Below are 11865 nucleotides of genomic sequence, written 5' to 3'. Positions count from 1 at the left end.
GGCGAGGCTGCCCCCCGCTGGCATGGCCGAGGTGCGGAGGATACCGACAGCCCCGGACCCGTGCAGCGTGGGCTACTCTGACGAGAAGCGCAGGACCTCGGGCCGCGCCTCCGCTTCTCCCCGCGGCGGGCGGAAGGGGTCGGCGGGGGGAGGCCGGCGCCCCCGGTGCCGCTGCCGGGCATGCGCGTTGCCCCCAGAACATGGCGGCGTCGTGAGGCGGGCGACGGCAGGAGTCGCTTGACAGGCGCGGGAGCCTCCGCAGGACGCTGAGAATCCGCTTCCCGCCCGCCCCTTTCTCCGGTGAGTGGCGGCGGTGCTTCCCACGGCGGAGGGAGAAGCGGGGAAGCAGAGGGAGGCGAGACGGGGGTTGCGCCCCCTCTCCGAGCTCCCACCGTGACCTCTGCCCACCGTGGCCTCTGCCCACCGTGGCCGGACCGGCCGCCACGGTGTAAGGAGAGCGGCAGCCGCCCTGTCCCCTCATCCTTGTCCTTTTCCTTCTTTTCTGGGGTGCCTCCGGATGCTTCCCCTCGCCAGCTCTGCCTCGCTGTAGGCTGCAGCGGCTCTGGACGGGGCTGCCCCGGGCTCCTTGGAGCTGCCCGCTTCTCTCCCCGGCGGGCTGCGCTCCCAGCGCGCTGCATCTCGCCAGAGCCCGCCAGCCACTGGGGCAGGGGGAGCAGCTGGGAGGGCGGCGCGACGAGAGCCGGTCCCCAGGCGGCTCCTGGCATCAACAAAGCTCTTCTCCGGGGAGGGGGCGGGGAGGAAGGGTCGCAGCGCCCAAGCAGCGGAACCTCCGGTGAGCAAGGGCGGCAGGAGAAGACCCCGAGCGGCCCAGAGCAGCCCTGCCGGAGGGCGCTGACCCCTGAGCCGCTGGCTTCCCGCCATGCCAGCGCCTCTGTAGCGGGACTGCACCCGGCAGAGGCCCCGCTCCCTGCCGGGGCCACAGCGGCGTTTGACAGGAGCGCGGAGAGGACACGCCTCCCCTGCCCGCCGCTGCCACCCGGCTGCCTCCCCGGTGGCGGCGGCGGCGGCTCCGCGCCCTGCCCGCCCTGCTGGCCGGGGCGGGGGGCAGTGCGCCAGCCGCTGCCCCGCTCCTCGCTGCCGCGCCGCCTGAGGAGCGCTGAGGCTGGCGAGGTGCTTGGTAGCGATGCTTAACTTGGCGAACCGGATACGCGTTAAAAATTAAAACGCTTTGGAGCGTGCCCTTGTGCTCGGTAAGGTGGAGGTAGGGGTCCTGCTGTGGAAGGCTGCGCGGTGGAGGGAGCGGCTGGCTGGGGGGCACTTGCCGGCTTGCGATGCGCAGCGGCACCGGTCCCGTTTTCTTTACAGCCAAACGGGGAATCGTTTTCTCCGCCTTTAGTGTCATGGTTCGAAGAAAGTAGTTAAACGTGGTATGAGAAGTTCCGTGCTTACAGTAGCACTCATCATCGCTGCCTTTAGCTGCTGGGACAAACTGCAAAAGCAGATTGTAATGCTGTAGTTATTAAATGAATACCCAAGTTGAATTTTTATGCTCGGTTTTAGCAATAGATGCTTCAAATGTGTTTGGTTTGGTTTTGTTGGTTTTATTTCTAAGTGGCTACTTAAGTGCAATTTGAAGTTGATAAGTTGATGGCTTTCCCTACAGCTGTTTTTCAATTTCTCGCTGATTAATTAGGCTACAGGAGATAGCCAAAAATAATCCTAAAGCCTGAAAGGTTTAATGAGGAGGTGAAATACTGGCCTCTTAGTTCGAACGCTGTAAACCTCACTTGTGACTCTAAGTCATAGAACCGTAGAATTGTTAGGGTTGGAAGGGACCTCAAGAATCGTCCAGTTCCAACTCCCCTGCCATGGGCAGGGACAAGTGATGTAGGCTTGGTGATTAAAGCTTTAAAAGCGTAGACTTTGTAGACTTGATGGTGGTGGCTTTTCAGAGGAACCTGTGTCCGACTTGCAAACAGCATTTCGGGTCTGGCCGGCTGTGAATTTGTTGCTATTCAGAGTAGCAGCCATAAACCTTTGGGGGTTTTAAAGCTTTCACGCTGCGCTCTCGGGAAGCGGCGGAGAAAAGCGGTCGGCGAGGCAGGGGCGCGGTAACAACCGCGGTGGGGCAGAGCAGCGGCAGGAAGGCATTCGCGGGGCTAGGGATATGTTTGAAGCTGTCACGTTAACATCAGGGCGTAAAGAAGGGGAGTGGATGGATGGCAGTGCGCCAGTTCTCCGCGGGCCACCGTGGAGCCCGCGGCAAGGCGCGCACCCCCTGCAAGCGGAGGGTTCGCTGGCGGCGCGTCCGCGGAAATCACTCCCGCAAGCAGGCTGCCTGCTTGGGGGGCAGGGGGAGCTGGGTTTCCTCCCTTAGGGGGTCGTAAAATGCGAGTCCCGTTTAAGGATGGTGCTACGTGAAGTGGTGTAAAGAAAAAGCACATCGGGACTTTATTTATGGGGGGAGGTTTCTCAGCAACGCGAGCGGGGGGGCAGCGGGAAAGCAAATGGTAAAACTGAAGCTGAGATGTGGATGCACTTGGGCGGCCTTTAAGTTTAACACAATCTCATCGTGAGTATCGTAGCGGAGTTTGCTGGCTTTGAGACTCAGCTGATGGGGTTGATGCCTTTAGTGTTCTATTTGGTGTCAATCTCTAGGAATACTTGTGCAGTAAGGTAGTAACATTTGTGTAGCGTCTTTGGGGTTACTCGGTGTTGTGTGTTTTTTAGGGTAGCTTTCGGGCTGAGCAAAAGCAAACGCTGACGTTTGATTATGGGTTGTAGCTGCAAGTCCAAACTGCATTCACACTGATCAGAAGTCACGTAGTAAGCAAACTGATCTAGTGTGAGGTGTCCCTGCCCATGGTGGTGGTGGGGGTTGGAACCAGACGATCCTTGAGGTCCCTTCCAACCCTGACAATTCTCTGATTCTAAACATAACTCCCTAATTTGTTCTCAAAATTCACTCATATGTGAAGTGTTGATCTTGATGAGCAAGGCTGGCAGTCCTCTAAAGGATGTTTCCTCAGACTTTGCAGTCCTGCTTTCAACGTGCAGAAGCCTTTTTTTTTTCGCCTTTGCTGTGTCCAAACTCTGGTAAGGGAGAGACGTTGTTTTCTGAAGTAGCTGTTTGTGTTCAGAAGAGGCACTGGAGAGTGTTTCCTTCACAAACCAAGCGCAACTTTGTTTGCTCTGGCATGAAATTCACAGTTACTGAGGAAGCATTAATTCCAATACCCATCTAGAAGTTGTGCATGTAAACCCGGTGACGTTTCTTTGCTTAAGGAGAACGTTTGCCTGGAGCAAATGCCTGGCTCCTTCTGCCCTCAGTGCTTGAGTGTCTTCCTCGGGATTTTGCCTCATTGTTTCTTACCATTCTGATGGGATGAGCCCTGTTCACTCCCTTTACTGTTGCAGTCGATCCATAATGGGAATGAATGGGGGGGGAAATGAAGTCCTGGGTAACTGTCACTTGATACTCAATAGCATCCTTAGCAGGAAATGACATTTGTCATCAAGTGCCCAGGAGCTGCGGCTGGCTTTCGTATTTGCTTGGCTGCAGCTACCTCAGATAAAGATGGGTGAAGCCCACAGTTTGAAAATGCCATTTGACAGTCTACTGTAATACTTCCTTAAATGTAAGCATAGAGCAAATTGCAGGCAGGGAACAAGACACAGCTTCAAGAAGCCTACACAAGGCAGGCTGTTAACAACTTCTTGACCTCCGCCTCTGTAGGGCTTTTAAACTTCTGTTTATTCCTGTTTGAAAGAAATAGCCTTAGGCACTCAGCCTTAGTGCTGATTGCTCTTTCCAGAGATTAAAATCTTCAACGTGAAGGACTTCCCCGTTTGTGTTCTCTGTAGTGCAAGACATGCAGCATAAATGGCACAAAACCTTGGGGTTTTTTTCTAGGCTGCGTGAAAGAAGAGCCAGAGAAATCCAACAGAAAGTGGCTGAGGCTTAATAGAACAGCAGAAGAGATGTGAAATGGAAAAGTATTAGTGCTGAGGTGTTCCAGGTGTTTTCATTTCAGTCCTGGTGGTTTTGCAAACACTTTTGTTTGCACTTTGACTCCAGGCAATTTGAAGTCCCAGAAGTAGTTGTTAGCATTTTGATACAATTGGGTGAATGATTCTTCTCCTTTTTTTCCTACTGTGGCTTGCATGTTGGTATGCAAAATCTTTTTTTACTAATAAAATAATTGGTTTTACTAATAATATTTGCCTGGACTCTTTGAAGACTTCTTTGAAGGTCCCAGTGTGTTATACTTGCAGTGATATCTGGATGCAACCCCAGCTCTCTCAGCCTCTCCTCATAGGGTTTGTGCTCAAGACCTCTCCCCAGCCTCGTTGCCCTTCTCTGCACATGTTCAAGTGTCTCAATGTCCTCCTTAAATTGTAGGGCCCAGAACTGGACACAGGACTCAAGGTGTGGCCTAACCAGTGCTGAGTATAGGGCAGAATGACTTCCCTGCTCCTGCTGGCCACACTGCTCCTGATGCAGGCCAGGATGCCCTTGGCCTTCCTGGCCACCTGGGCACACTGCTGGCTCATGTTCAGCCAGCTGTCAACCAGTCCCCCCAGGTCCCTTTCTGCCTGGCTGCTCAGCTGGTGAGAGGTCTGGAGCACAACCCTATGAGGAGAGGCTGAGGGAGCTGGGGGTGTTTAGCCTGGAGAAGAGGAGGCTCAGGAGAGACCTTATTGCTGTCTACAACTCCCTGAAGGGAGGTTGTAGCCAGGTGCGGGTTGGTCTCTTCTCCCAGACACCCAGCACCAGAACAAGAGGACACAGTCTCAAACTGCACCAGAGGAAGTTTAGGCTGGAGGTGAGGAGAAAGTTCTTCCCAGAAAGAGGAATTGGCCATTGGGATGTGCTGCATGGGGAGGTGGTGGAGTCACTGTCCCTGGAGGTGTTCAAGGAAGGCTTGGATGTGGCACTTGGAGGCATGGTTGAGTTGTCAGGAGGTGTTAGGTATTAGGTAATAGGGTGGACTTGATGATCTCCAAGGTCTTTTCCACCCAGGTTGATTCTATGATTCTATGCAGTGGTAGCAAGCTTGAATATTATATGCAGTCAAGTTTATTTTTGCTTTGTGGTGATGACTGATAATGGTGAAACATATGTGGTGTGTGTAAACAGCTTCACTGATGGAGAGGTGAATCATTTCTTTGAGCTAAAGGCTCGAAAAACTGCAGCAGTTACGTCCTTAAGTGAGTTGTAGCTTATTTCAAGTGTACATTTCTGTGTGAGTGCCATTTTTGTGCCTTCAGCACCTGCCAGCTGGGCTGACCTGCATGGGCAATGAGGGCTAAGGGTGTGTGCCCAGCTCTTGCCCACTCTAGCGGTGCTTGCCATGGATCAGCAATGCTGCCTCTTGCTCCTGGGAGTAGCAAGAGGTGATGTGGTGAGTGGCCAGCCCACAGGTGAGTGTCTGTCAGCTCCTCACATTGCCTACAACCTGTATTTTGTGTCTGTGATCTCCTCAAATCTTGTCTAGCTGTTGACTTTTGGGATGGGTGAAGGGGGCCTGCAGGGGTGGAGGAATGGCTTCAGGTACCTGAGCCAACACCTACCTAAGGTCTTCCCTTTTTGGCACAGCAGGTGCACAGACAAAGAGTGAACAATGCAAAAATGGTGGTGATGACTCTCAGACACATTTGTGTCTCTTTCCTTGGTCAAGGAAGACATAGGTGTGGGGGCAAGGAGGGAGTTGTGTCACAGCCATTCAGAAAGCAGCAGCTGTGTCCTTTTCTTTCTTATTTGGGCTTGCTTTGATGCCTGCTCTTGTAGGCAGTGGTTGTTAAGCACAGGTATATACTAGATACAGCATCTGCTGCCTCCTACCCTTAGCAACTGTCCCTGTCACAAAGAGTCAGAGCTTTAATTTCTGTGTCCTTGGAAGAGGACCAAAAATGGAGTATTTGCTTATCTTAGGTCCAAATGAACTGCAGCAGTGTGCACTACTTCTTCATGGTGGCAAGTTGCATGGCTCTCATTTCAGCAGGGGAGATACAAGACTGATTGATGGTTCTGGACTTCCACAAACATGCCTTCTGTATGGGTAGTAGTTGATCATTTTGGATCCAAATGATTGCAGTACTATGTGTGTGCTCTCTTCCTGCCTTTCTGAATCAGCTCAGAGCCTTGTATCAAAGTATTTCTGAAATACAAAACCCTTGAACAGAATTTTGGTGCTTAGAATCATAGAATGGTTTGGGTTGGAAGGGACCTCCAAAGGGCATCCAGTCCACCTCCCCTGCACTCAGCAGGGTCATCCTCCACCAGAGCAGGCTGCTCACAGCCTTCTCCAGCCTCACCTTGAACAGTTTCAGCCATGGAGCCTCAGCTCCCTCCCTGGGCAACCTGTTGCAGTGTAGCAGTAGCCTCCTGGGGCAGAACTTGTTCCTCACAGCCAATCTCCATCTGCTCTGCTCTCCTTTCAAACCCTTGCCCCTGCTGCTGTCCCTGCAGGCCTTTGGGCACAGTCCCTCTGCAGCCTTCTTGGACCCTTTGGGGACTGGAAGTCTGCTGTGAGGTCTGCCTGGAGCCTTCTCTTCTGCAGGCTGAACACCCCCAGCTCCCTCAGCCTGACTTTGTAGCAGAGCTGCTCCTATCCCCCTCATGGCTCTCCTCTGGACCTGCTCCATGAGGTCCATGTCCTTCCTGTACTGAGGACTCCAGACCTGTACACAGTACTCCAGATGGGGTCTCCACAAAGCAGAGGAAAGTGTCAGAATCACCTCTCTGTATCTGCTGGCAATGCTGCTTTAGATGCAGCCCAGGCTGTGCTTCTCTGCTTCTCCATTTGCATCAGCAGGGGGTTGGCTTTTCTGCTCAACGGGTAAGATACTGCCTAGATGCCTTGTGTCCAAACTCATCCTGAAGTACTTTTGCTGCTTTGGATTTGTTAGAGCAGTGCTGTGTGCAACTTCAGTATGAAGAGTCTTTTGGACTGTGGGGTTCTTTTTTCCTCCTAAGCTATAAATGAAATATTTTTCTGTGTAGCTCCCCAGCTGCAGGTTGTCATCTAAAGCCATTTCATGAACCTTAGACCTCCTGGTGATTTGATTCTAGGCTTTCAGCTTCACAAATCAGCTCCCATTCTGTTCAAGATACCAAGGGAGGGAATTCAGTCTGCATGAAAGGGATGAACTTCCTTGAGGGAAGTGTGAAATCTGTTGTCTTCTCAAGGGCTGGAGCTCCTCTGCTCTCAGATTAGATTAGAGAGGGCAGGACACTGGTAGGCAGTATTTTGCTTCATGCTAATGACTTCATCAGGAGTGAGCAGGGCACTCCTGGTGACTTGCTGAGGAGCTTTGACAAGCACAGAAAGGGCCACCAGGATGAGCAGAGGGCTGGAGCACCTCTCCTGTGAGGACAGGCTGAGGGAGCTGGGGCTGTTCAGCCTGGAGAAGAGGAGGCTCTCAGGAGACCTAATAGCAGCCTGCCAGTACATGAAGGTGGCTACAAGAAGGATGGGGAGAGGCTGTTTGCAAAGGCCTGCAGGGACAGGACCTGGGGCAATGGTTTGAAAGGAGAGCAGAGCAGATGGAGATTGGCTGTGAGGAACAAGTTCTGCTCTAGGAGGCTGCTGCCACACTGCCACAGGTTGCCCAGGGAGGGAGCTGAGGCTCCATGGCTGGAGCTGTTGAAGGTGAGGCTGGAGAAGGCTGTGAGCAAGCTGCTGTGGTGGAGGATGTCCCTGCTGGGTGCAGGGGGTTGGACTGGATAGGCTTTGGAGGTCCTTTCCAACTCAACCCATTCTGTGATTCCATGTTTGATGACACTTGTCATACCAAAACTGTGTGTGTGTACCCCTCACTGGAGACCTCTGAAGAGGCAGACTGATGTTCTGGGAAGGTCAGAAGATGGGAACCACTTTTAGAAAGGATATAAGCAGAGTTGTAAGTAGCTGGGAAACTTTGTATGTAATGCCTCATTTGTTTATTTTTCAGCTTGTAAGAAAATGATACCTAGGTCCTTGTCCTCAGTGGTGTGAGCAGTGGTTGAAAGAGGGGAAATAGAATAGAATAAACCAGGTTGGAAGAGACCTTGAAGATCATCATGTCCAACCTATCATCCAGCACCATCTGATCAACTAAACCATGGCACCAAGCACCCTATCAAGTCTCCTCCTGAACACCTCCAGGGATGGTGACTTCACCACCTCCCTGGGCAGCACATTCCAATGGCCAGTTCCTCTTTCTGGGGAGAGGTTTCTCCTCACCTCCAGCCTAAACCTTCCCTGGTGCAGCTTGAGACTGTGTCCTCTTGTTCTGGTGCTGGGTGCCTGGGAGAAGAGGCCAAGCCCTACCTGACTACAACCTCCCTTCAGGAAGTTGTTGAGATCAAGAAGGTCTCCCCTGAGCCTCCTCTTCTCCAGGCTAAGCAACCCCAGCTCCCTCAGCCTCTCCTCACAGGGCTGTGCTCCAGACCCCTCCCCAGCTTTGTTGCCCTTCTCTGGACACCTTCCAGCAGCTCAACATCTTTCCTAAACTGAGGAGCCCAGAACTGGACACAGGACTCAAGGTGTGGCCTAGCAGAATGACTTCCCTGCTCCTGCTGGCCACACTGTTCTTGATGCAGGCCAGGATGCCACTGGCTCTCCTCACTGCCTGGGCACACTGCTGCTTCATGTTCAGCCTACTCTCAACCAGTACCCCCAGGTTCCTTTCTGCCTGGCTGCTCTCAGCCACTCTGACCCCAGCCTGTAGCACTGCCTGGGGTTGTTGTGGCCAATGTGCAGCACCTGGCACTTGGATGTGTTCAATCTCCTGCCCTTGGCCTCTGCCCATCTGTCCAGCCTGTTGAGGTCCCTCTGCAGAGTGTCTCTACCCTCCAGGAGATCAACTCCTGCCCCCAGCTTGGTGTCATCTGCAAATTTACTGATGATGGACTCAATGCCCTCATCCAGAGAAGGCATCAGCTCCAGGAAGGTGATCTCCAGAAGCAGCAGAGTGGGTGCTGCTCTGCCTCTGTCCTGGGCTGGAGCCACGCACCCTTTTCTGAGGGAGAGGTGCAGGAGGTTGCTCCATTGCAGCCTGCTTCACCTCTTGTGGTTTATCTTTCATTATTGGAAAGTTGGCCTGGGAAGGGGGAGAGAGAAATGGATTTGCTGTGGATAGTATTGGGGAGGAAGAATAAACTGCAGCACAGGTTGGGAGGGGATCTGCTGGAGAGCAGCCCTGTGGAGAAGGACCTGGGAGTGCTGGTGGGCAGCAAGCTCTGCATGGGACAGCAATGTGCCCTGGGGCCAAGAAGGCCAGCGGGGTCCTGGGGTGTATTAAGAGTGTGTCCAGCTGATCTAGGGAGGTTCTCCTTCCCCTCTACTCTGCCCTGGTGAGACCTAATCTTGAGTATTGCGTTCAGTTTTGGGCTCCCCAGTTTAAGTAGGACAGGAATCCGCTGGAGAGAGTCCAAGGGAGGGCAACAAGGATGATTAGGGGACTGGAGACTGCCTGGTGAGAAGAGGCTGAGGGACCTGGGGCTTTTTACTCTGGAGAGGAGAAGACTTAGAGGGGATTTAATAAATGTTTATCTGAGAGCTGGGTGTCAGGAGGGAGGGGACAGGCTCTGCTCAATTGCACCCTGTGACAGGACAAGGGGCAATGGATGTAAGCTGCAGCACAGGAGCTTCCACCTCAACACAAGGAGGAACTTCTTTACTGTAAGGGTCACAGAGCACTGGAGCAGGCTGCCCAGAGAGGTTGTGGAGTCTCCTTCTCTGGAGACTTTCAAGACCTATCTGCATGCATTCCTCTGTGACCTGAGCTGGATTGTATGGTCCTGCTCTGGCAGGGGGGTTGGACTGGATGATCTCTTTGGGTCCCTTCCAACCCCTGACATCCTGTGATCCTGTGATTCCTGATGCTTTGGGTCTGTCTTCTTGGCTTTTGGAAGAGTGCAGCAAATACCACAGCTGTGTATTTGCAGATGTCCTTTGAGCACTTAAGAGCTGTTTTGGCTTTTCTGACCTGGCAGCACTTGGCTGGCTGCAGAAATGTCTAGCAGCGCTCAACGGTGCTTGTGAATGTTTGTCCAAAGAGGTGGACAAATATTTTTGGTGGCATCTGTGTGGAGGATGAATGCCTTCCCTTGTGTGAGGGGATAAAAGAAGGATTTTCTCTCTCAGCTAGAAAAATAAGAAACTGGGCAAACAGCACAGCCACCAATGTCAGCAGTGCAGGTTGAGCCCAGCGCAGGGATGGGGCTGTGCCTGGAGAGAGACTGCAAGCAGCTCCCTCGAGTTTTCTCCCTGCAGCAACATCCCCTGGGAGGGGGAGCTCTCAGGGAATTGCTTCAGGGTTTGTTCAGTTGTGGGTGGTTTGTTTTTGTGCCCTGATTAGACACGAGCAGGTAGGACCAGTGTAGTTGTACAGGCCAGGGTACAGGATGGAGTGTTGCAGCAGCAGAGGGGCAGTGAGGCAAGTTCTGGCTTGGTTAATGCCGAGTGGCAGGGAGTCCCAGCCAGCAGCCTGGTGTTCAGATTCTCAGGAGTTCACAGAATCACAGTAACATTCAGGTTGGAAAAGACCCTCAGGATCACCAAGTCCAACCGTGAGCCCTACTCTACTTGGTTCAGCCCTAAACCATATCCCCAAGCACCACATCCCAACCACCTTTAAACACATCCAGGGTTGGTGACTCAGCCACCTCCCTGGGCAGCACATTCCAATTCCTGGCCACTCATGGAGGAAAAAATGCTTCCTTATGTCCAGTCTAACCCTACCCAGTCACAGCTTGAGGCCATTCCCTCTTGTTCTGTCACTAATCACCTGTGAGAAGAGACTAGCACCAACCTCTCCACAACCTGCTTTCAGCTCCCCAGCTCCTTCAGTCTCTCTCCATCAGATTTATTCTCCAGGCCCTTCACAGCTTCCTTGCCCTGCTCTGCCCTGGCTCCAGCACTTCCACATCTCTCTTGTGCTGAGGTGCCCAAAAATGGACACAGCACTTGAGGTGTGGCCTCCCCAGAGCTGAGTCCCAGGGGACAATCCCCTCCCTGCTCCTGCTGGACACAACATTTCTGATGCCAGCCAGGATGCCTTTGGCTTTCTTGCCCCCCTGGGCACACTGCTGGCTCCTCTTCAGCTGCTTGTCCATTAGCACCCCCAGGTCCCTCTCTGCCAGCAGCTTTCCAGCCACACTGCCCCAAGCCTGTAGCCTTGCTTGGGGTTGTTGTGCCCCAAGTGCAGGCCCTGGCATTTGGCTTTGTTGAAGCTCATCTTGGTAACGTTGGCCATGGATCCAGTCTATCCAAATCCCTCTGTAGAGCCCCCCTGCCCTCATGAAGATCAAAACTGCCCCCCATCTTGGTGTCATTTGCAAACTGACTACTGGCACACTGTGTGTCTTCATCAAGGCCATCAATAAAGATGTTCAACAGAAGTGGTCCCAGTTGAAACAGATGCTTGAAGCACTGACAGGAGGATGGCAGCAGAAGTGTGTTGCTGCTGGCACTGAGTGCAAGTCAGGGGAGGCAAAGTGCATTGGTCTGGAACAAGCTAACTCCAGCTGAGGTGCTGGCAGCAAGCTGATCCTGTGCAGAAATGCCCCAAGTCTGTTCTCTGTGCCTTCCATGAAGAAAAGAAAGAAATTGTGCACTCTCTTTGATTTCATGATCAGACTAAAGGTGTTTGCCTTTCTCTGGCTGCTGTGTTGGCTGAATAAAACCCCCAGACCTCAGGGATATGTGGAGAGGGCTTTGTTAGATCCTATCTGAACTGAGCTTCCATAGCCCTTTTCAAGTCTGAAGGCAAAGTAGATGAGAGGGAGCCAAGGATCCCTAAGAGATTGTAAAACCCTTTCCCCACCATCTCTTTTCTGCTTGTCCTCCTCTCCCTTGTCCACACTTACGCTCTCTGCTGCTTTTAAAGCTGGTGATGCTGCTTGTTGCCTGCCAG

The 11865-nt window shown here is 52.9% G+C and overlaps 1 protein-coding gene across 4 annotated transcripts in view; it reads left to right on the top strand.

Annotated features, from left to right (window-relative positions):
- Positions 1–203: 203 nt before the first annotated feature.
- Positions 204–11865, top strand: part of SCML2 (Scm polycomb group protein like 2) — a 78904-nt gene continuing 67242 nt past the window's right edge. For 3 of the 4 annotated variants that reach the window (XM_054166035.1, XM_054166034.1, XM_054166032.1), the window contains exon 1: positions 204–300. The gene's annotated coding sequence lies outside the window, so the exon portion shown is untranslated. Of the gene's footprint in view, positions 301–1115; positions 1212–11865 lie in introns of those variants that run through there. The other variant, XM_054166033.1, reaches the window with a different exon arrangement.

Source organism: Dryobates pubescens, chromosome 12 (assembly GCF_014839835.1).
Source record: "Dryobates pubescens isolate bDryPub1 chromosome 12, bDryPub1.pri, whole genome shotgun sequence".
NCBI classification, from domain to species: Eukaryota; Metazoa; Chordata; class Aves; order Piciformes; family Picidae; genus Dryobates; species Dryobates pubescens.
This window is presented reverse-complemented; position numbering and strand designations above follow the sequence as displayed.